The sequence below is a fragment of the Leptonychotes weddellii genome, chromosome X (genome assembly GCF_054177405.1).
Source record: "Leptonychotes weddellii isolate Sample4059 chromosome X, ASM5417740v2, whole genome shotgun sequence".
Taxonomy (NCBI): Eukaryota; Metazoa; Chordata; class Mammalia; order Carnivora; family Phocidae; genus Leptonychotes; species Leptonychotes weddellii.
Window position 1 is genome coordinate 53,662,603 of NC_138385.1, and position 26,037 is coordinate 53,688,639.

The following is a 26,037-nucleotide window of genomic DNA, read 5'->3' on the forward strand; positions in this document are numbered from 1 at the left end:
CAGGAAGGGCAGAGGGAAAGAATATCAAGCAGACTCCCTCTGAGCATGGAGCCCATGAAGTACTCGATCCCACAACCCCAAGATCATGAACTGAGCTTAAATCAAGCTCAACTGACTGAGCCACCCACATGCCCATAAAAAGGCATTTTTCTCAAGAGGACTTACAGGTGGCCAACAGACATGAAAAGATGCTTAACATCACTAACTGTCAGGGAAATGCAAATCAAAACCACAATGAGATATCACCTCACACCTTTCAGAATGGGTAAAATCAAAACCACAAGAAATAACAACTGTTGGTGAGGATGTGGAGAAAAAGGAACTCTCATGCACTATTGGTGGCAATGTAAACTGGTGCAGTCACTATGGAAAATAGTATGGAAGTTCCTCAAAAAATTAAAAATAGAATAACCATATGATCCAGTAATTCCACTATTGGGAATTTACCCAAAGAAAACAAAAACACTTATTCAAAAAGATCAATGCACACCTATGTTTATGGCAAAATCATTTACAATAGCCAAGATACAGAAGAAATCCAAGTGTCCATCCATAAATGAATGGATAAAGAATATTGTACCATATAGTGATTCAACAGTTGTATGCATTACTCAGTGCTCATCAAGAAAAAGTGTACTCTTGGGGCACCTGGGTGGCTCAGTCATTAGGCGTCTGCCTTCAGCTCAGGTTCCTGGGTCCTGGGATCAAGCCCTGTTTTGGGCTCCCTGCTCAGCAGGAAGCATGCTTCTCCCTCTCCCACTCCCCCTGCTTGTGTTGCCTCTCTCGCTGTCTCTCTCTCTCTGTCAAATAAATAAATAAATAAAATCTTTAAAGAAAAAAAAAAAGAAAAGGGTACTCTTAAGCCCCGTCACCTGTTTCACGCATCGCCCCACCCAACTCCCCTCTGGTAACCCTCTGTTTGTTCTCTATAGTTAAGAGTTTGTTTCTTGACTTGACTCTTTTTTTCCCTTTGTTCATTTGTTTTGTTTTCATTCTTTATTGTAGATGACTGATATTCCATTGAAAATACAGATGGTATTTTCTTTATCCATCCATCTATTGATAGATATGGGCTGCTTCCATAATTTGGCTATTGTAAACAATGCTGCAATAAATATAGGGGAGCATGTATACTTTCAAATTAATGCTTTGTATTCTTTGGGCAAATACCCAGTAGTGTGATTACTAGATCATACAGTAATTCTATTTTTAAATTTTTGAGGAATCTTCATACCATTTTGCACAGTAGCTACACCAGTGTGCATTCCCACCAACAGTACACAAGTGTTCCTTTTTCTCCACATCCTCACCAACAGTTGTTGTTTCTTGTGTTGTTGATTCTACCCATTCTGATATGTGTGAGGTGATATCTCATTGTAGTTTTGATTTGAATTTCCCTAATAATCAGTAATGTTGAGCATCTTTTCATGTGTCTGTTGACCATCTGCATGCCTTCTTTGGAGAAATGTCTATTCATGTCTTCTGCCCATTTTTTAATTTGATTACTTTTGTGTGTTGAGTTGTATAAGTTCTTTATGTATTTTGGATACCAACCCCTTATTGGATATATAATTTGAAAATAACTTCTCCCATTCAGTAGGTTGTTTTTTAGTTTTAGTGATTGTTCCTTTTGCTCTCCCAAAGCTTTCTATTTTGATGTAACCCCAATAGTTTATTTTTGCTTTTGTTTCCCTTGCCTCCAGGAAACATATCTAAAAAATTGTTGCTACAACCAATGTCAGAGAAATTACTCCCTGTGTTCTCTTCTAGGATTCTCATGGTTTCAGGTCTTATATTTTATACAATGGAATATTAATCAGCCATAACAAAGAATGAAATCTTGTCATTTGCAACAACTTGGATGGATTTAGAGGGTATAATGCTAAGTGAAATAAGCCAGTCAGAGAAAGACAAATACCATATGATGTCACTCATCTGTGGAATTTAAGAAACAAAACAAACAAAAGTGACAAAAAAGATTCTTAAATATAGAAAACTATTGGTGGTTGCCAGAAAGGAGTTGGGTGGAAAGAGGAGTGAAATAGGGGAATGAGACTAAGAGTGCACTTATGGTGATGAGCACTGAGTAATATATAGAATTGCTGAGTTATTACATGGTATACCAAAACCAATATAACATTATGTTGATTATACATGAATAAAAATTTTAAAAATTAATTTAAAAAAATAGCAAAATGTTTCTAGAGGCCAAATCCAAAATATTTTCTTTGATTCATCCTAGAACTCTGCTACCCCAAATAAATTAGAAGACAAATTCTAACTCCTCATTTATCTGTTTATTTCTACTCTTTTCTCTGAACTATATAAATCCCTTCATATAATCTCTTCTATGATAACTCCACCAAATCACAAGTACATATTTCTACTCTAAATTACAAAAGCACAATTAAATTTTATCAAACATATTTACATAAAACACTTCTTCAATTGACATTTAAATTTGTATCCCCAAGCACGGGATCTTTACTGTTTTTCTTATGAAGCTAGTCACTTGACCTAAGAAATGTTTTACATGTCACTAGCACCAAATTTGAAATTTAACACAACAAAATTACCCAATGGAAAATCGTCCTTTTGGCAAAGAAAGTTATATTATTAGCTAACCAAAGCAGAAAAATAAATGTTTTCTATTGCCAGTGTAATGAAGCTGGAAAGAAAGGTAATGGACCACAAAGGTAGACTTAGGGAGTGCAGAGACTTATTAAAATGTACTAACATCTGTATCCATGGGAGTCTCAGAAGATGAAGAGAGAGATAAAGGGACAGAAGGTTTATTTGAACAAATTATAGCTGACAATTTCCCAAATTTGGGGAAGGACACAGACATCAAAATCCAAGAAGCACAGAGAACTCCCATTAAATTCAACAAAAGTGGACCATTGTCAAGGCATATCATAGTCAAATTCACAAAAACACAGACAAGGAATTAATCCTGAAAACAGCAAAGGAAAAAAAAGGTCCTTAACCTACAAGGGAAGACAGAATAGACTCACAGCAGATCTGCCCACAGAGACATGGCAGGCCAGAGATGGTGGAAGGAAATATTCAATGTTCTGAATGAGGAAAATATGCAGCCAAGAATTCTTTATCCAACAGGCTATCATTCAGAATAGAAGGAGAGATAAAGAGTTTCCCAGACAAATAAAAACTAAAGGAGTTTGTGACCACTAAACCAGCCCCACAAGAAATTTTAAAGGGGATACTTTGAGGGGAGAGAAAAAGACCAATAGCAACAAAGACTAGAAAGGATGAGAGGATGTCACCAGAAACACCAACTCTACAGGTAACAAAATGACACTAAGTTAATATTTTTCAATAATCACTTTGAATGTAAATGGACTAAATGTGCCAATCAAAAGACATAGGGTATCAGAATGCATTAAAAAAATGAGATCCATCTTTACGCTGCTTACAAGAGACTCATTTTAGACTTAAAGACACCTGCAGATTGAAAGTGAGGTGACGGAGAACTATCTATCATGCTAATGAACATCAAAAGATACCAGGGTAGCCATACTTACATCAGACAACCTAGATTTAAAACAAAGATTGTAACAAGAGATGAAGAAGGACACTATATCATAATTAAGGGGTCTATCTATCAAGATCTAACAATTGTAAATATTTAAAGAAGAGTTAATATTTATCCTTCTCAAACTGTTCCAAAAAATAGAAATGGAAGGGAAACTTCGAAACTCATTCTACAAAACCAGCATTACCTTAATTCCAAAACTAGACAAAGACCCCACCAAAAAAGAGAATTACTGGCCAATATCCCTGATGAACATGGAGGCATAAATTCTCAATAAAATACTAGCAAATCAAATTCAACAGTAAGAACTATTCACCACAAGCAAGTGGGATTTTCCTAGGCTGCAGGGGTGGTTCAGTATTTGGAAATCAATCATTGTGATATACCATATTAATAAAAGAAAGGATAAGAACCATATTATCCTGTCAATAGATGCATAAAAAGAATTTGACAAATATAGCATCCTTTCCTGATAAAAATCCTCAACAAAGTAGGCCAGAGAGGATGGAAGCATATTATTATAATGTACTAATGTACTAACATACAGCATAGGGATAGATGGAACATACCTCAATATCATAAAGGCCATATATGAAAGACCCACAGCTAATATCATCACCAATGGGGAAAAAACTCCTGGTCAGGAACAAGATAAGGATGTCCACTCTCACCATTACTATTTAACATAGTACTAGAAGTCTTAGCCTCAGCAATCAGACAAGAAAAATAAATAAAATGCATCCAAATTGCCAAGGAATCTGCCAATTTGCAGATGACCTGATACACTATGTGGAAAACCCAAAGACTCCACCAAAAAATTGTTAGAACTCATATATGAATTCAGCAAAATCACAGGATATAAAATCAATGTGCAGAAATCTGTTGCATTCCTATACACAAATAAAGAAGCAGCAGAAAAAGAAATCAAGGAATCAATCCCATTTGCAATTGCACAAAAAACAATAAGATATCTAGAAGTAAATCTAACAAAGTAAAAGATCTGTATTCTGCAAACTATAGTACACTTATGAAAGAAATCGAAGAGGACACAAAGAAATGGAAAAGTTTTCCACGTTCATGGATTGGAAGAACATTGTTAAAATGTCTATACTACCCAAAGCAGTCTACATATTTAAAGCAATCCCCATCAAACACCACCAGCATTTTTCACATAGCTAGAACAAACAATCCTAAAATTTGTATGGAACCACAAAAGACCCCAAATAGCCAAAGCAATTCTGAGAAAGCAAAACAAAACTGGAGGCATCACAATTCCAGATTTCAAGCTATATTACAAAACTGTAGTCATCAAGACAGTATGGTACTGGCACAAATACAGACACACAGATCAATGGAATGGAATAGAGAGCCCAGAAATGGACCCACAACTATATGGTCAACTAATCTTTGGCAAGGCAGAAAAGAATATCCAATGGAAAAAAGACAGTCTCCTTAGCAAATGGTGTTGGGAAAACTGGACTGCAACATGCAGAAGAATAAAATTGGACCACTTTCTTACACCATATACAAATACAAATTCAAAATGGATGAAAGACCTAAATGTGAGAAAGGAAACCAACAAAATCTTAGAAGAGAACACAAGCAGCAACCTCTCTGACCTTGGCCATAGCAACTTCTTACTAGACATGTTGCTAAAGGCAAGAGAAATAAAAGCAAACATGGACAATTGGGACTTCATCGAGATAAAAATCTTCTGCACAGTGAAGGAAACAATCAACAAAGCTAAAGGGTAGGTATCCAAAATCTATAAATAACTTATTAAACCCTCCCTCCCAAAAAAATAATCCAGTTAAGAAATGGACAGAAGACATGAATAGACACTTTTCCAAAGAAGAACTCCAGATGGCTAACAGACATATGAAAAGATGCTCAACATCACCATCATCAGTGAAATACAAATCAAAACCACAATTAGATACCACCTCACACCTGTCAGGATGGCTAAAATTAACAACACAGGAAACAACAGGTGTTGGCGAGGATGTGGAGAACGGGAAACACTTTTACACTGTTGGTGGAAATGCAAACTGGTGCAGCCACTCTGGAAAATACTATGGGCTTCCTGAAAAAGTTATAAATAGAACTAAGCTATGACAGATCAATTGCACTACTGGGTATTTACCCAAGGGATACAAAAATACAGATTCAAAGGGGTGCATGCACCCTGATGTTTATAATATTATCAATAATAACCAAACTATGGAAAGAGCATAAAGTATCCATCAAATGATGAATGGATAAAGAAAACGTGGTGCATATATAAAACGGAATATTGCCTAGCCATCAAAAAGAATGAAACCTTGCCATTTTCAGTGATGTGGATGGAGCTAAAGAGTATAATGTTAAGGGGCGCCTGGGTGGCTCAGTCGTTAAGCGTCTGCCTTCGGCTCGGGTCATGATCCCAGTGTCCTGGGATCGAGCCCCGCATCGGGCTCCCTGCTCCACAAGAAGCCTGCTTCTCCCTCTCCCACTCCCGCTGCTTGTGTTCCCTCTCTCACTGTATCTCTCTCTGTCAAATAAATAAAATCTTTAAAAAAAAAAAAGAGTATAATGTTAAGCAAAATAAGCAGTTAGAGGAAGACAAATACCATATGATTTCACTCATATAGGGATTTTATTAAACAAATCAGATGAATATATGGGAAGGGAAAAAAGAGAGATGGAAGCAAACTCTAAGAGACTCAATGATACAGAACAAACTAAGGGTTGATGGATGGAGGTTGTGGAGGGATGGGCTAAATGGGTGATGGGTATTAAGGAGGGCACTTGTTGGGATGACCACTGGGTGTTATATGTAAGTGGTGAATCGCCGAATTCTACTCATGAAACCAATATTACACTATATGTTAACTAACTAGAATTTAATTAAAAATTTGGAAAACAAATAAATAAAAGTGAATTGATATGAATAGGTGTCAGACTCTTCAGGATTGTTTTAAGGGAATACACTGTGGATAATTATTAAGTAACCAAAGCCAAAAAGGAGTAATACTCTGAATGATCTGAAAAGGAAAGAAAAGAGCTTTACTATTCAGACTATTTCCTTGTAATGGTATTGCACCTAGATATTGGATTTCTGGGTTTTAGAATTTATGATAGCAAAATTCAAAGGTTATTTGAATAATTTTCTATACTGGTCAACACCTTAATTGAGTTAGGCATCTTGTAAATAAGGCTAATCTAATTGCCAAATTTATTGTAAATAATAATTAATAATTTCTCAAATGAGTAATTAATATCAAGCTTTTCTCATGTGCCATTTTATTTAATTTTCAAATTAAACTGTAATTGAGATATAATTATTATTTTCTAGGTAAAGAAAATGATACTTTAATTATTAACCTTGCAAAGCCAATACCACCAGTAAATGGCAAAGCCAGAATCAAATTTGAACCCATGTCCCTATTACTAATACCAATGCCTCTGCTCTCTTCTATGGGCTTTTGCCTTCAGAGAACGCTGCTGCTACCTGAAAACTTAATAGTGTCAAGGTGATAATCTTGAGAAATAATGAAATAAGGTGAGAAAAATAGATAAAGACTAGAAGAAAAATAGGATTACTAAGCACTTTTATCAGGAGCTACTTAGCATTTTTAAAAGTTATTCCACAACTGAAATAGGAGCTAGAAATACATAAACAATCTAGATGTAAGTGAACCTTGAGTGAAGCACGTAAGAAGTCCTGAGTCACTCTTCTCACTGAGAATCCAAGAAAATCAATTAAAGGAAGTGGATATGATAGCAGCAACTAATTTAAAGCATTAGTTTTTATGTCTCTTTGAGATGATATTTCAGTAGAGGTTTGTTTCAAATTCATTTTATGTGTTGGAGTGAAAGTCTCTTTAAGAAGATGTAACATAAAATCCATTCATCCAACAAAGGCTTATTGATCACAGCTGTGTATGATACTCTGTGCTTGGTGATACTGGATATGCAAAGATGAAAAAAATATAGTCCTTGCCCTCTAGAAAGGAATGTTGAAAAATATACAAATTGAAGAATTATAGCATGTAAAAAGTAGTTTATGATATTTACAACAAAGTGGAATGTAACTAATGCTAGGAGAGTAAGAAAAATTCAATACTACAGTAATAATCTTGAAATTTTATTTTTGTTTTCTGAGATTTTTTTATTATGTTCAATTAGTCAACATATAGTACATCATTAGTTTTTGATGTAGTGTTCAACAATTCATTAGTTCCATATAACACTCATATCCTGGGTATTTTAAAGTATTTTTTGTAATCTAGTTCAACACCAGTGGAAATATGTAAAATAGTAAGTCCAAAAAAAAAACCCTCAAGTTTAAACTTGAGCATTAATGGTAAAAGTTTGAGTTAGAGTGACATCACTGAATATGGCAGAGTAGGGAACTCCAGGGCTCTGTCCCCTCCAAAAAAATAAATAAGTAAACTGGAAAAAAACTGCAAGAATCACATTTTGTAGAATTGTAGAATCTATTCAAAAACTGAGAACAACCAGGGGAAATTTTAATGATGAAAGAAGCTACTGTATTCTGCAGGAAGCAGGCACTCAAAATTTTTGCTTACCATCCCCCACTCCCAAGTCTGGCATGGTCTGAAGACAGCAGCCCACAGTCTCGCAGAGGTTGCTGATAGAGGGATAAATACAGGCTTTATATTTTTTTAATTGTGGTTGTGTGTCTTGAACTATCTGGTGGCTTCTTAATGACCATTGGAAATTCTTGGCTCTGTTTTCACTGACTTGGAGCATTATCAGTACTGGATGGCTTCCTGGTCATCTTTTGTCAAAAGGATTTTAAGGCAAAAATATTGGACACAACAGCCTGGGCCAAGAAAAAACAGTTGGGACAGCAATAGACAGATCAGAAAGCCTGGCAATGAAGATGATGGAAAGGCAAATTGGGGAGGAAAAGAGGCTTTTTAAAGCTTTAGTGTATACTGGTATATGGGGGTATCAAGAATGTCACATCCATAAACGAAGTGAAAAGAAAACTCATGGACTAGGGAAAAAAAATATTTGCAGAGTATATATCATATAAGGGGTTAATATCCAAAACATATAAAGAACTCATACAACTGAATAGCAACAAAACAAATAACCCAATTTAAATATGGGCAAAGGACCTGAATAGACATTTCTCCAAAGAAAATATATGAAGGCCAACAGGAAGATGAAAAGATGCTCAACATCATTAGTCATTAGGAAAATGCAAATCAAAACCACAATGAGATATGACCTCATTCCTGTTAGAATACCCATCACCAAAAAGACAAGAGATAAATATGGATGTGGAGGAAAGGGAACACTTGTACACTTTTAGTGTGACTGTAAATTGGTATAGCCACTATGAAAAATAGCATGGATCATCCTCAAAAAATTAAAAATAGAACTACCATATGATCCAGCAATTCAACTTCTGAGAATATATTCAAAAGTAATGAAAACACTAACTCAAAAAAGATATCTGTACCCCATGTTCATAGCAGCATTTTTTATAATAACCAAGACATGGAAACACCTAAGTGCCCATCAATGGATGAATGGATAAAGTAGCTGTGGTATATATAAAATGGAATATTATTTAGCCATAAAAATACAAGGAATTCCTATCATTTGTGACAACACGGATGGCCCTTAAAAGCATTATGCTTAGAGAAATAAGTCAGACAGAGAAAGACAAATACTATACTATCTTACTTATATGTGGAATCTAAAAAAAAAAAAAAAAACCTTATAGGAAAAGAGATCAGACTTGTGTTATCAGAGACAGGGAGCAAAAATCAGAGGAAGGTGATTAAAAGGTACAAAATTCCAGTTATAAGATAAATAAGTACTAGGGATGTAATTTACAACCAGATGACTGTAGATAACACTGTTGTATGCTTTATGGTTAACACTTGAACAATGTGGGGGTTAGGAGTGCCACCCTCTGTGCAGTCAAAAAGCTGCATATAACATTTGACTCCCCAAAACTTTAACTATTAACAGCCTAATGTTGACTGGAAGCCTTACCAATAACATAAATAGTAGATTAACACATATTTTGTATATGTATTACATACTGTACTCTTACATTAAAGTAAACTAGATCTTTAGCTAGTGAGTGTCAATAATAAACAGGCAGCTCAAAAAAGATAAGCATAGGACAATAAGCATAGGAACACGTGCTAAATATTATTTTGCAGGGAAGTTAAAATAAAACTTTAGAACGAGAATACTTAAAATTTAAAAACCTAACAATATGTTGGAGAGGATGTGGAGTAGCTGTTAATCTACCATATCATTGATATAAGTGAAATATTATCTATGTTTTTACTTTAACAGGTTTTTTTGAGGAAATTAACATACAATAACTGCATTTATATAAAATAGATAATTTGGTAATTTTGACACATGCACACACATCTGTGAAATCATTCCAAAATCAAAATAATGAACATTTCCATCCTCCCAAACTTTCCTCATGCTCTTTTGTTTCTCTTCCCTTCCTCTCTTCCCTGCTCCTTGGACCTTAAAAATCATTGTTACACTTTACAATATTATACGTTAGTTTGAGTTTACTTAAATTTTATAAAAATTGAATAATATGTATGTTTTTGGTTCCAGTTTATTTTATCAGTTAGCACTATTTTGAGATTCATCAATATTGTTGGGTATATTAATAGCTCATCACTTTTCATTGCTGAATAGTATTCTATTATATGGATACATCACAGTTAATTTAACCATTCACATGCTAATTGGCATTTGGGCTGTTTCTGATTTTTTTATTATTACAAATAAAGTTGTTATTAACATTTAAAAAAGTAAACTAGAGAAAATAAGATAGTATTTAAGAAAATCATAAGGAAAAGAAAACACATTTATAGAAGTCTACTGTATTTATCAAAAGAAAAATCCACATGCAAGTGGACCTATGCTGTTCAAACCCATGTTGTTCAAGGGTCAACTGTATAGGAAAGTGTTAAGAGAGTAAGTCCTAAGAATTCTCATCACAAGTAAAACATTTTTTCTTTTTTTTATTCTTTCTTTTCTTTTTATTGTATCTATATGAAAAGATGGATGTTAGCCGAAACTACTGTGGTACTAATTTCACAATATATGTAAATCAAACCGTCATGTTATATGCCTTAAAATTATACAATGAAGTATGTCGTTATTTCTCACTAAAGCTGAAGTGGAGGAGAATGTGACATTCATACCTAGGGCTGAATACCTGTTCAGAAAAGACCTGAGAAGAGCCTAAGTTTTCAGCTATGACACACCTTTAGATTTGGTGCAAATAGGAAATAAATGCTAAAGTAGAGTTGTAAATATCCTGGCTAAGCACTGAAAGAGTATTCCAATACAGAACCAATCTTCAAAGAATAGCAAAGTATTTTTTTTTCATTTTCTCTTTTTTTTTCTTGGCTCCAAACATTAAAAAAAAAAAATTTTTTTTAAGATTTCACCCATTTATTTGACAGAGAGAGATAGTGAGAGCAGGAACACAAGCCGGGGGAATGGGAGAGGGAGAAGCAGGCTTCCCACCGAGCAGGGAGCCCGATGCGGGACTTGATCCCAGAACCCTGGGATCATGACCTGAGCCTAAGGCAGACGCTTAATGACTGAGCCACCCAGGCACCCCATAAAAAAATTTTTTTTAGAAAACAGTTGACCACTGGGACACCTCAGTGGCTCAGTTGGTTAAGTGGCTGACTCTTCATTTCAGCTCAGGTTGTGATCTCAAGGTCCTGAGATCAAGCCCCGCTTTGGGCTCTGCACTCAGCAGGAGTCTGCTTGAGGATTTTCTCTCTCCCTCTCCCTCTGCTTGTCCCCCCACTCACTCTCTCTCGTGCTTTCTCTAAAATAAATAAATAAATCTTTAAAAAAAATAGTTTTCCACTAAGATAATGGAATACTAACTTCAGTGCCTAAACACCACAAAGAATACAGACTTTAAACAAAGAGCTTACAAAAAAACACTAAATAAACAACACACAATGAGTAGCAACAATAAACCCCAGCGAGAGAGGAGAATCTGACTTCCATAATATGATTTTCAGAGTTGCCATATTATAATATTTGAACTGTCCATTTTTTAACAACAACAACAAAATATATGGAACACAGAGAAACAAGAAGGTACGAACCAGTCAGGAAAAAAAATAAATGAATAAAAATTATCTCTAAGGAAGCCCAGACATTGGCCTCACATGAAAAAGTTTTTAAATCAACTGTCTTCAATATATTCAAAGAACCAAATGAAACAGGGAGAATGATGTCTCACCAAATAGAAAATATCAATGAAAAGATTCAAAAAGGAGCCAAATAGAAATTCTGGAACTAAGAATGTAACTGAAATAAAAAATTTACCATAGGGGTTCAACAGCAGATTTGAGCAGGCTGAAGAAAGAATCAGAGAACTTAATGATAGGTCAATTGAGATTATCCAATCTGAGGAACAAAAGAGAAAATACAGAAAAATAAACAGAACCTGTGGGATACCCTAAAATATATCAATATACACATAATAGGAGTCCCAGAAGAAGAGAGAGAAAAGGGATTTTTAAAAATCTAAAAAAATAATGGCCAAAATATCACAAATCTGATTAAAGATATTAATAAACACATCCAAGAAGCTCAACAAACTTCAAGTAGGACAAACACAAAGAGATCTATATCTAGACACATTAGTCATTTTGTCAAAAGACAAAGACAAAGAAACAATCATAAAAGAAGTGAAAGAAGAAATTTAATTTGTACAAGGGATGCTCAATAAGATTATCAGCAAATTTCCTTCCAGGAACTATGGAAGCTACAAGTCAGTGACAGGACATATATAATGTACTGAAAGAAAAAAAAAAACTGTCAACCAAGAAATTTCTACCTAGCAATCCATCCTTTAAAAATGATGGAGAAATGAAGATATTCCCAGATAAACAAAAAGTGAGAGAACTTATTGCTAGCATACCTTCCCTACAACAAATATGAAAGGAACTCTTGCAGATAGAAATAAAACAATACTAGACAATAACTCAGTCATCTGACAAAATAAAGAACAGTAAGGTAACAACATAGATAAATACAAAAACTGGTATTGTTGCAATTTTGGTTTGTGAATCCTCTTTATTTCCAATAATATTTAAATAATGAATGCATTAAAAATAATTACAAATCTATGTTAATGAACACACAATGTATAAAGATATAATTTGTGACAATAGTGAGTGGGAGTTAGAGGATGGCAGTGAAAAGGAGGACCCTAGACTCACTTTGTCCCACAAATACAACTAGGTAACTATCAAATCACCCTAAATACTCAAGAAATTGACCTAAAGATTGGCAGAACAAACTCCACGGCTAAAGGTAAAGAAGAGGCCATGTTGAAGAAGATAGTAAGTGTGGAGACTCACTCTCTATCACTAATGAAAGTTAGAAGAGAGAAATGGAATCACTACAGTGGGGAGGAAGTCACAGTTATGGAGAAGGGTGAGAGACAAACTAATACACAGAGGAGCATAGGGAGAAAACAAATTCCCTGACAATTTTCTTGGAAATCAAGAGGGGCTGGATTTCGTGAATTCTTGCAACCATCAGGGTTTAAAGCCTGGAGTTTTAAAGGTCAGTATGTTTGGCTCTGGGAGAGCTCAGAGGACATTGGGGCTGCTCTTGGAGAGAAAGCAGGGCAAAGAGCCAGGGAACATACAGTGTGGAAACAGTGATCAGAAGAACACCTTGGGCACAGAGTAGAGAGGTTATTACCTCATCTCAGAGCACATCTCCGTGCTAAAATGTTCACAAAGAGACCCCTCCAGGAACAAGGGAACTGGTCAGTACCATTTCCCTTCCCTTCAGCATGAACACAGAGCCACCTGTGGGAACCAGGGCAGTGCCAACACTTGCTACCTAACTTGCTCACACCAAGCCCTACTCCCCCAGCACACCATAGAACCACCCTCCCAGTCACGTTGCCTCAGTCCCAGCATAGTACACCCCCAGAAGACTAGCCCAAATCACTGCCAACACCATACCTCCTTACCTGGGAGTTTTGCAAGACCTCAGTTCCAGGGACAGCAGTGAGAGGTCTTATTTCACAAGCAGACCAGAACACATCTAGTTACAACATACTACATTGAAGCCAGTGACCAAACACTGGCCACAACAGGCAAGGAGAGCTTCTGCAGACTATTGGCCTGAAGGATAAAGCAGCAAAAACAAAACATCAGAGCACACACAGCACACACTGAAAGACACTTCCTGAAGTGCCAGGCCCTGTGGAATAGGAAACAGCACACAAGGAACTACAGAACCTCTTATACATAAGGCCATTACATGCAAGAACAGGAGACATAGCTGACTTTCCTAACAAACGAAAATGGACACAGAAACGTAGACAAAATGAGAAAACAGTGAACTTTATCCCAAATGAAAGAACAGGGCAAGGCAATGGTTAGAGATCTAAGCAAAACAGACACAAGTAACATGCCTCATGGAGTATTCAAAGTAATGATCATAAAGATACTCACTGGACTTGAGAAAAGAGTGGAAGACATGAGTGAGACACTTAACACATAGATAAGAAAAACACAGCAGAGATAAAGGGCTCAATAAATGAAATGAGAAACACACTTGATGGAATGAACAGCAGGCAAGAAGCAGAGGAATGAAATATGAAATAGTGACCTAGAAGATGAGTAATGGAATTAATCAAGCTGAACAAAAAAGAAAGAAAAAAATTATGTGAAATGAGAATAGATGTAGGGAATTCAGTGACTCCATCAAATGAAATAACATTAGTATTATAAGACTCAGAGAAGAATAAGAGAGAGAAGAGGGGGTAGAAAATTTATTTGAAGAAATAATAGCTCAAAACTTCCTTAATCTGGGGAAAGAAACACACATCCAGATCCAGTAAGATCAACAAAAACAAATGCACACCAAGACATATACTAATTAGATTGTCAAAATATAGTGATAAAGAAATAATTTTAAATGCAGGAAGACAAAAGAAGACAGTAAGTTACAAAAGAAAACCCATAAGGGAAGGGGGAGAATTCTCAGCAGAAAGTTTCCAAGCCAGAATGAAGTAACATGATATATTCAAAGTGCTGAGTGGGAAAAAATTGCTGCCAAAAATATTCTATCCAGTAAGGCTAACATTCAGAATAGAAAGAGAGATAAAGTTTCTCAGACAAACAAAAACTAAAGGAGTTCATGACCACTAAACCACCCCTGCAAGAAATATTAAAGGAGACTATTTGAGTAGAAAGGAGAGAACAAAAGTGACAGTACAAACGTAGGAAACACAAAAACAGTAAAAATGAGTATTTCTGTAAAAAAAAACACTTAAGGAACTCACAAAATAAAAGGATGTATTATATAATAACATATACCTAAAATTTGGGGAGGAGAGGACTAAAGAAATGGTTCCAACTTAAACAACCATCAATTTAATATAAAGAGCTATATGCAGAAGAGGTTATATACAAACCTAATGGTAACCATATATCAAAAGCCACTAATAAATATGCAAAGGATAAAGAGAAAAATCCAAATATATCACTAAAGAAAGTCAAAAGAGAGAAAGACAAGAAAGGCTCAGAGAAAATCTTCAGAAACAATCACAAAGCTAATAATAAAATGACAATAAATCATATCAATCAAAAATTACTTTGAATGTAAATGGACTAAACACTCTAATGAAAAGACATAGGGTGACAAAATTGATTTAAAAAAAAAAAAACTCACCTATATGCTGCCTAAAACAGACTTATTTTAGACATACAGTCACCTGCAGTTTGGAAGTGAGGGTATGGAGAAACATCGATCATATAAATGGATGTCAGAAGAAGGCTGGAGTAGCAATATTTACATCACACAAGATAAACCTTAAAACAAAGACAGTAATAAGAGACAAAAAGGACAATATATAATAACAACAGGGACAATCCAACAAGATACAACATGGCAAATATTTATGCACCCAACATAGGAATACCCAAATACATAAACAGTAAATAAAAATCATAAAGGAACTAATTGATAATATTACAGTGTTAATAGAAACTTTAACACCCTGCTTACATCAATTGACAGATCATCTAAACAGAAAATAAACAAGGAAATAATGGCTTTGAATGATAGACTGGAACAGTGGATTTAACAGATACATTAAAAACAATCCATCCGAAAACAGCAGAATACACATTCATTTCAAGTGCACATGGAACATTCTCCAGAATGTATCACATAGTAGGCCACAAAATAAATCTCAACAGACTCAAGAAAATCAAAGACATATCATAAACTTTTTCAGACCATAATGTTATGAAACTGAAGTCAATCACATCACAGGGAAAAAAATCTGGGAAGACCAAAAATACATGGAAATTAAATAACATGCTACCTGGGGCACCTGGGTCCCCAGTCCTTAAGCATCTGCCTTTGGCTCAGGTCATGATCCCAGGGTCCTGGGATCAAGCCCCACATCGGGCTCCCTGCTCAGCGGGAAGCCTGCTTCTCCCTCACCCACTCCCCCTGCCGGTGTTCCTGATCTCGCTATCTCTCTGTCAAATAAATAAATAAAACCTTACAAAAATGACTTTAAAAATTACTTTATTAAATAAATAAATAAATAATAACATGTTACCAAACAATGAATAAGTCAACAGGATAAAAGAAGAAAATTTTTTTTAAAGATTTTATTTATTTATTTGACAGAGAGAGAAAGAGACAGCGAGAGAGGGAACACAAGCAGGGGGAATGGGAGAGGGAGAAGCAAGCTTCCCGCCAAGCAGGGAGCCCGATGCGGGGCTCGATCCCAGGACCCTGGGATCATGACCTGAGCCAAAGGCAGATGCTCAACCGATTGAGCCACCCAGGCGCCCCAAAAGAAGAGATTTTAAAAGTACATGGACACAAATGAAAATGAAAATAAAACTATCCAAAACTATTGGGATAAAGCAAAAGCTGATCTATGAAGGAAGTTCATAATAATACAGGCCTAACTCCCAAAGCAAGAAAAATCTAAAATAAACAACCTAACATTTCACCTAAAAGAGCTAGGAAAAGAACAACAAACAAAACGTATAACAAGCAAAAGGAAGGAAATAATAAGGATTAAAGCAGAAATAATTGATACAGAAACTAAAAAACAATAAAACAGATCAATGAAACCAGGAGCTGGTTCTTTGAAAAAAATCAATAAAATCAATGAACCTTTAGCTAGAATCATCAAGAAAAAAAGAAAAGACTCAAATAAATAAAATAAAAAATGTGAAGAGAAATAACAACCAACACCGCAGAAATACAAACAATTATAAGAGAATATTATGCAAAACTCTAGGTCAACAAATTGGACAACCATGAAGAAATGGATAAATTCTGAAATGCATACAAACTACCAAAACCAAAACAGGAAAAAATAGAAAACTTGAATAGACCAATTGAATCAGCAATCAAAAAAGAAATTGAATCAGTAATCAAAAAACTCCCAACAAATAAAAGTCCAGGGCCAGATGGTTTCACAGGTGAATTCTAACAAACATTTAAAGAGGAGTTATTATCTATCCTTTTTTTTTAAGGATTTTATTTATTTATTTATTTGACAGAGAGAGACACAGCAAGAGAGGGAACACAAGCAGGGGGAGTGGGAGAGGGAGAAGCAGGCTTCCTGCTGAGCAGAGAGTCCAATGTGGGGCTCGATCCCAGGACCCTGGGGTCACAACCCGAGCCAAAGGCAGACGTTTAACGACTGAGCCACCCAGGCACCCCTATTCTTATAAAACTATTCCAAAAAATAGAACAGGAAGGAAAACTTTGAAATTCACTATATTAGGCCAGCATTACCCTGATACTGAAACCAGACAAAGGTTCCACTATAAAAGAGAACTACAGGTCAATATCCCTCATGAACATGGATGCAAATGTTCTCAATAAAATACTAGAAAAACAGAATCCAACTTCATATTAAAGAAGCATTCACCACAATCAAGTAGGATTTATTCCTGGGTTGCCAGGGTGGGTCCAATATTCGCAAATCAACCAACATGATACATCACAACAATAAGAGAAAGGATAAAAAAACATGGTCATTTCAATAGATGAACAAAAAGGATTTGACAAATTACATCTATTCATGATAAAAACTCTTAACAATGTAGGTTGAGATGGAACATACCTCAGCATAATAAAGGTCACATATAAAAACCCACAACTAATATCATCCACAATAGGGAAAACTGAGAGCTTTTCTTCTATGATCAGGAACAAGACAGGGATATCCACACTCACCACTGTTATTTAACATAGTACTGGAAGATTGAAAGTGAGGGGGTGGAGAACCATTTATCATGCAAATGGACATCAAAAGAAAGCTGGAGTAGCAATCGTCATGGCAAACAAACTGGATTTTAAACCAAAGACTCTAATAAGAGATGAAGAAGGACACTATATCATAATAAAAGGGTCTATCCAACAAGATGATCTAACAATTGTAAATATTTATGCCCCTAACTTGGGAACAGCCAATTATATAAACCACTTAATAATGATATTAAAGACTCATTGATAATAATACAATAATAGTAGGCGACTTTAACACCCTACTCACAGCAGTGGACAGATCATCTAAGCAGATCAACAAGGAAATGATGGCATTGAATGACACACTGGACTAGATGGACTTAACAGATATATTCAGAGTATTTCATCCTAAAGCATAAGAATACACATTCCTTTCGAGTGCACATGGAACATTCTCCAGAATAGATCACATACTAGGTCACAAATCAGCCCTCAACTGGTAAAAAAAGTTTGATATTATTCCCGCATATTTTCAGACCAAAATGCTTTAAAACTTGAAGTCAACTACAAAAAAAATTGGGAAGGACCACAAATACATGGAGGTTAAAGAACATCCTACTAAAGAATGAATGGGTCAACTAGAAAATTAAAGAACTTAAAAAATACATGTAAGCAAATGAAAATGAAAACACGACAGTCCAAAATCTCTGGGATGCAGCAAAGGCAGTCCTAAGAGGGGAGTATATAGCAATACAAGCCTTTCTAAAGAAACAAGAAAAGTCTCAAATACACAACCTAACATTAAACCTAAAGGAGCTGGAAAAGGAACAGCAAATAAAGCCTAAATCCAGCAGGAGAAGAGAAATAATAAATATTAAGCAGAAACCAATGATATAGAAAAAAAAAACAGTAGAACAGATCAATGAAACTAGGAGCTGGTTCTTTGAAAAAATTAATAAGATTGATAAACCCCTAGCCAGACTGACCAAAAAGAAAAGAGAAAGGACCGGGGCACCTGGGTGTCTCAGATGGTTAAATGTCTGCCTTCAGCTCAGGTCATGATCCCAGGGTCCTGGGATTGAGTCCCACATCGGGCTTCCTGCTTGGTGGGGAACCTGCTTCTCCCTCTCCCTCAACTGTTCCCCCTGCTTGTATTCTCTCGCTCTCTCTGTCAAATAAATAAATAAAATCTTTTTTAAAAAAAAGAAAAAGAAAAAAGAAAGGACCCAAATAAATAAAATCATAAATGAAAGAGGAGAGATCACAACCAACACCAAAGAGATACAAACAATTATATGAGCAACTATGTGCCAACAAATTAGGCAATCTGGAAGAAATGGATGCATTCCTAGAAACATATAAACTGCCAAAACAGGAAAAAATAGAAAACCTGAACAGATCCCATGACCAGCAAAGAAATTGAATCAGTAATCAAAAATTTTCCACCAAAAAAAGTCCAGGGTCAGATGGCTTCCCAGCAGAATTCTACCAAACATTCAAAGAATTAATACCTATTCTTCTGAAACTGTTTCAGAAAATAGAAATGGAAGGAAAACTTCCAAACTCATTCTATGAGGCCAGCATTACCTTGATCCCAAAACCAGACAAAGGCCCACTAAAAAGGAGAATGACAGACCAATATGCCCGATGAACATGAATGCAAAAATTCTCACCAAGACACTAGCTAATCGGATCCAAGAGTACATTAAAAGGATCATCCACCACAACCAAGTGGGATTTATTTCTGGACTTCAATGGTGGTTCAACATCTGCAAATCAATCAAAGTCATACACCACATTAATAAAAGAAAGGACAAGAACCATAGGATCCTCTCAATTGATGCAGAAAAAGCCTTTGACAAAATACAGTATCTTTTCCTGATTACAACTTTTCAGAGTGTAGAGATAGAGGGAACATTCCTCAATATCATAAAAACCATCTATGGAAAGCCCACAGTGAATATCATTTTTGATGTGGAACAACTGAGAGCTTTTCTCCTAAGGTCAGGAACACAACAGGGATGTCCACTTCTACCACTATTGTTCAACATAGTACTAGAAGTCCTAGTCTCAGCAATCAGACAACAAAAAGAAATAAAAGGCATTCAAATCAGCATATAAGAAATAAAACTTTCACTCTTCACAGATAACATGATACTCTATGTAGAAAACCCAAAAGACTCCACCAAAAATTTGCTACAACTGACACAGGAATTCAGCAAAGTCACAGGATATAAAATCAATGCGTAGAAGTCTGTTGCATTTCTATTCACTAACAATGAGGGAGAAGAAAGAGAAATCAAAAATTGATCCCATTTACAATTACACCAAAAACCATAAGATACTTTGGAATAAATCTAACCAAAGAGGCAAAGGATCTGTACTCAGGAAACTACAGAATACTCATGAAAGAAATTGAGGAAGACACAAAGAAATGGAAAAACATTCCAATCTCATGGATCAGAAGAACAAATATTGATAAAATGTCTATGCTACCCAAAGCAATCTACACATTCAGTGCAATCCTTATCAAAATACCATCAAGATTTTTCACAGAGCTGGAATAAACAAGCCTAAAATTTGTATGGAATAAGAAAAGACCCCAAATACCAAAGGAATGTTAAAAAAAAAAAATGGTGGCATCACAATTCTGGATTTCAACCTCTATTACAAAGCTGTAATCAAGACAGTATGGTACTGGCATAAAAACAGACACATAGATCAATGGAACAGAAATGGACCCTCAACTCTATTGTCAACTAATCTCCAACAAAGCAGGAAAGAATATCGAATGGAAAAAGACAGTCTCATCAACAAATGGTCTTGGGAAAATTAGACAGCCATGTGCAGAAGAATGAAACTGACCACTTTCTTCAACCATACACAAAAATAAACTCAAAATGGATGAAAAACCTAAATGTGAGACAGGAATCCATCAAAATTCTAGAGGGGAATGCAGGAAGCAACCTCTTTGACCTTGGCCACAGCAACTTCTTGCTACACATGCCTCCAAAGGCAAGAGAAACAAAAGCAAAAATGAACTTTTGAGGCTTCACCAAGTTAAAAAGCTCCAAAGCATGTACGTTGGATAAACTGACCAGTGTGTTTATCCCTAATCCATTTACTGGTTCCCATAAGCTGAGAGAACATCTCTCTCTCATCATTTTTCCTAAGGAATAGACTTAAGTATGCCCTAACAGAAGATGAAATAAAGATCTGTTTGCAGTATTTTATCAAGAGATTAATGGCAGGGTCAGAACTAATATAACCCACACTGGTGGTTTTATGAATGTCACCAGCATTGACAAGACTATGGAGAATTCTCACCTCATCTATTACACCAAAGGTCACTTTGATGCTCATCATATTACACCTGAGGAGGCAAAGTATAAGTTGTGCAAAGTGAGAAAGACCTTTCTGGGGACAAAAGAAATCCCTTATCTGATGACCCATGATGTTCATACCATCTGCTATCCTGATCCCCTCATCAAGGTTAATGACACCATTCAGATTGATTTTAAGAGTGTAAAGATTACTGACTTGATCAATTTTGACACTGGTAATCTCTGTATGGTGCCTAGAGGTGCTAATCTGGGAAGAATTGGTGTGATCACCAACAGAGACACTCTCTGGTTCTTTTGATGTAGTTCATGTGAAAGATGCCAATGGCAACAGCTTTGCCACCTGGCTCTCCAACATTTTTGTTACTGGCAAAGGCAAAAAACCATGGATTTCTCATCTCCATGGAAAGGATATCCACCTCATCATTGCTGAAGAGAGAGCCAAGAAACTTATGGCCAAACAGAGCAGTGGGTAAAATGGTCTGTAGGTGACATGATTGGAAGTCCTTCTACTTAATTAAAGATAATGCAGCTAACTGAAAATAATAATAATAATAATAATAATAATAATAATAATAATGATAATAATAAGATAATGCAGCACACAACACAAAAATAAAGATGTTAGTTGTAATCCCTAGGGTAACCATGAAGAAAAAAAGTTTAAAGATATACAGAAAAAGAAAGAAGGCAGTAATAAAAATGCTACACAAGAAAAAAAATCATAAAACAAGGTTTTAATGAAAAATTTAAAAACGTAAAAGGTATGGCATTATAGAAAACAAATTACAAATGGCAGATGTAAATCCTTACTTATCAGGAATTACTTTAAATTTAAATGATTAAAGACTCCAGTTAAAAGTCAGAGCTTGGTAGAATGGATTTTAAAAAAGGATTCAACTATATGATGTCTCTAAGAGTTTCACCTTAGATCCAAAGATACAAATAGTTTGAAAAAGAAAGGATGGAAAAGAGATATCCATGCAAATAGTATCAAAAAGAGATCTGGTGCTGCTATACTAATATCAGACAAAATAGACTTTAAGTTAAAAATTGTTATGAGATGAAGAAGGATATTATAGATTGATAACAGGGTCAATATATCAAGGAAATGCATCAATTATAAATATATTTACATCTAAAAACAGAACCATAAAATATATGAAGCAAAAACTGACAGAATTGTAGAAACAGTTCTATAACAGTAGGAGACTTTGATACCCCACTTTCAATAATGAATAGAATAGCTCAACAGAAGATAAATAATGAAACAGATGACTTGAACAACACTATAGACCAATTGGGCCTAACAGACATATACAGAACACTCCTCCTACCAACACTGAAATACATGTTTTCCTCGAATACACATGGAACATTCTCCAGAATAGACCATTTAAGGCTGCAAAAACAAGTCTCAATGCATTTTAAAATACTGAAATGATACCAAGTATCTTCTCCTACCACAATGGAATGAAACTAGAAATCAATAGCAGTAGGAACACTGGAATATTTGCAAATATGTGTAAATTAAATAACACACTCTTAAATAACCAAAGGGTCTAAGAAGAAATTACAAGCAAAATCAGAAAATAATTTGAGATGAATGAAAATGAAAACACAACATACCAAAATGATAATTGTGTTTGCAGGAATTTTTAACAGTGATTCCTATATCAAAAATGAAGATCCAGGGCGCCTGGGTGGCTCAGTCATTAAGCATCTGCCTTTGGCTCAGGTCATGATCCCAGGGCCCTAGGATCAAGCCCCGCATCAGGCTCCCTGCTCAGCGGAAAGCCTGCTTCTCCCTCTCCTACTCCTCCTGCTTGTGTTCCCTCTCCTGCTGTGTCTCTCTCTGTCAAATAAATAAATAAAATCTTAAAAAAACTAAAGATCCCAAGTCAGTAACCTAACCTTATACCTTAAATAGGTAAAAAAAAAAAAGAGAAAGCCACATCCAAAGCCAGCAGAAAGAAGGAAATAATAGAAATTAGAGCAAAGGAACAGAAAAGCGACCACTTTCTGGAAGGTAGGACGTGCGGAGAAGTGAATCCAAGGTGATATTCGGGAGGATAGATGGCAGGGGAGGGGCCTCCATAGGCCACTTCTGGCAAGTGATAGAGCCGCAGAGCACAAAATCAGAACTTTTAGCAGTCCGCTCCGCTGAGGGACCACACTCCAGTGGCTAAGTGGGGGGTGGAACCCTCGTGGGACAGTGTGGTCTCAGGACCCTCAGGGTCACAGAAAGACCAGGGGTGCCTGAGTGCGGCAGAGCTCCCAGGTATCAGAGCAGGGAAGCCAGCTGCAGAGATGGAGCTGAGGCGCAGGCTCTCAGCTCGGGCTTGTCATAAACCATGATCCGGGGCACAGTCAGGCCACTGCTCCTCCAGCAGGGACACAACAAGCAGCAGATCCGGGGAGACTCACCTTCCTTCCCCGGGAGGAGAGGCACAAGAGTGCACCACAGGGATCTGCTGGGTTTGGAGACTCCATATGGGGTCGGGCGCCAGAGATAGAAATGCGCGGTCACAGGCCAGGTGAGCATGGAGTGGGGCTGGAGACCGGGGAGATGGGAGTGACTGACTGCTTTTCTCTGGGGGCACACTGAGGAGCAGGGCCCTGAGGTCTCGGCTCCTCCGGGCAGAGTTTGGGAGGCCGCCATTTTCACTCTCAGCCTCCAAAGATGTACGGAAAGCTTGCAGAGAACAAAAGCTCCCAAGAACAAGCCCGAATAGATTATTTAGCCCGGATGGGGCAAGGGCGGGGCAATTCCGACTCCGGCAAAGACATTTGGGAACCACGGCAACAGCCCCCTCCCCCAGAAGATCAGCAAGAACAGCCAGCCAAGACCAAATTTACCCATCAATGAGAACTGCAGAACTCCAGCGCTAGGGGAATACTGCACATAGAATCCATGGCTTTTTTACCATGATTCTGTAGTCTTTCAAAGTTAATTTTTTTAACTGTCTTTTTTTTTTTGAATTTTTCTTTTTCCCTTTTTCAACCAACATCTTATCAATCCCTTTTTAAAAAACATTTTTATTTTTCATTTTTAGAGTCATATTCTATCCCTTCATAGTAGTTACCCTTATTATTGGCATATATATATAAGTTGTTCTCTCTTTAAAATTTTGAGATAGTTTCTTCTAACAGATCAAAATATACTCTAAATCTCTAGTGTATGGTTTTTTTCTACTCCCCTGCCTGATCACATTTTCTCCCTTTTTTTTCTTTTTTTTTAAATGCTCTTCTTTCTTTTTTTCAAACAACTTCTTATCAATTCCTTTTATAAAATTTTTAATAATTTTCATCTTTACAGTCATATTCCATCCATTCATCATATCAACCCTTATTTTTGTACATATATAAGTTTTTCTTTCTTTAAAATTTTGGGAGGCACTTTCTTCTAACAGACCAAAATACACCCCAAATCTAGTGTGTGGCACTGATCTATGTACCAGCCTGATCATATTTGATCATAATCTTTTTGTTTGTTTTGTTCTGTTTTTGTTTCTTTTTATCTTTATCTCTTTCTTTTTCTTTTTTTTTTCTTTTTCTTTTTTCTCTTTCCCTTTTCCCCCTGCTTCAGGTCTTTTCTGATTTGTTTAGAATATACTTTCTGGGGACGTTGTTACCCTGTTAGCATATTGTTCTCTCATTAATCTGTTCTCCTCTGGACAAAATGAAAAGACAGAAAAAATCACCTCAACAAAAAGAACAGGAGGTAGTACCGACTGCCAGGGAACTACTCAATATGGACATCAGTACGATGTCAGATGTGGAGTTCAGAATCATCAATTTAAAGATACTAGCTGGGCTTGAAAAAAGCATGGAAGTTATTAGAGAAACACTTTCTGGAGAAGTAAAAGAATTAAAATCTAACCAAGTCAAAATCAAAAAGGCTATTAATGAGGTGCAATCAAAAATGGGGGCGCTAACTGCTAGGATAAATGAAGCAGAAGAGGGAATTAGTGATATAGAAGACCAAATGATGGAAAATAAAGATGCTGAGAAAAAAGAGAGCTAAACAACTACTGGATCACGAGGGCAGAATTCGAGAGATAAGCTATACCATAAGACAAAACAACAATAGACTAATTGGGATCCCAGAAGAAGAAGAAAGAGAGAGAGGGGCAGAAGGTATATTGGAGCAAATTATAGCAGAGAACTTCCCTAATTTGGGGAAGGAAACAAGCATCAAAATCCAGGAAGCACAGAGATCACTTCTCAAAATCAATAAAAATAGGTCAACACCTCGATATCTAATAGTAAAATTTACGTGTCTCAGAGACAAAGAGAAAATCCTGAAAGCAGCTCGGGAGAAGAGATCTGTAACCTACAATGGTAGAAACATTAGACTGGCAACAGACCTATCCACAGAGACCTGGCAGGCCAGAAAGGACTGGCAGGATATATTCAGAGCATTAAATGAGAAAAATATGCAGCCAAGAATACTATATCCAGCTAGGCTGTCATTGAAAATAGGAGAGATAAAAAGCTTCCAGGACAAACAAAAACTAAAGGAATTTGCAAAAACGAAGTCAGCCCTACAGGAAATCTTGAAAGGGGTCCTCTAAGCAAAGAGAGAGCCTAAAAGAAACATAGACCAGAAAGGAACACAGACAATATACAGGAACAGTCACCTTACAGACAATACAATGGCACTAAATTCATATCTTTCAATAGTTACCCTGAATGTACATGGGCTAAATGCCCCAATCAAAAGACACAGGCTATCAGATTGGATTAAAAAACAAGATCCATCGATATGCTGTCTGCAAGACACACATTTTAGACCCAAAGACACCCCCAGATTGAAAGTGAGGGATGGAAAACAATTTGCCATGCTAA

The 26,037-nt window shown here is 36.2% G+C and overlaps 1 pseudogene; it reads left to right on the forward strand.

Moving 5' to 3' along the window:
* Positions 1–21,662, forward strand: part of LOC102738823 (small ribosomal subunit protein eS4, X isoform-like) — a 26,644-nt pseudogene extending 4,982 nt beyond the window's left edge.
* Positions 21,663–26,037: the final 4,375 nt, after the last annotated feature.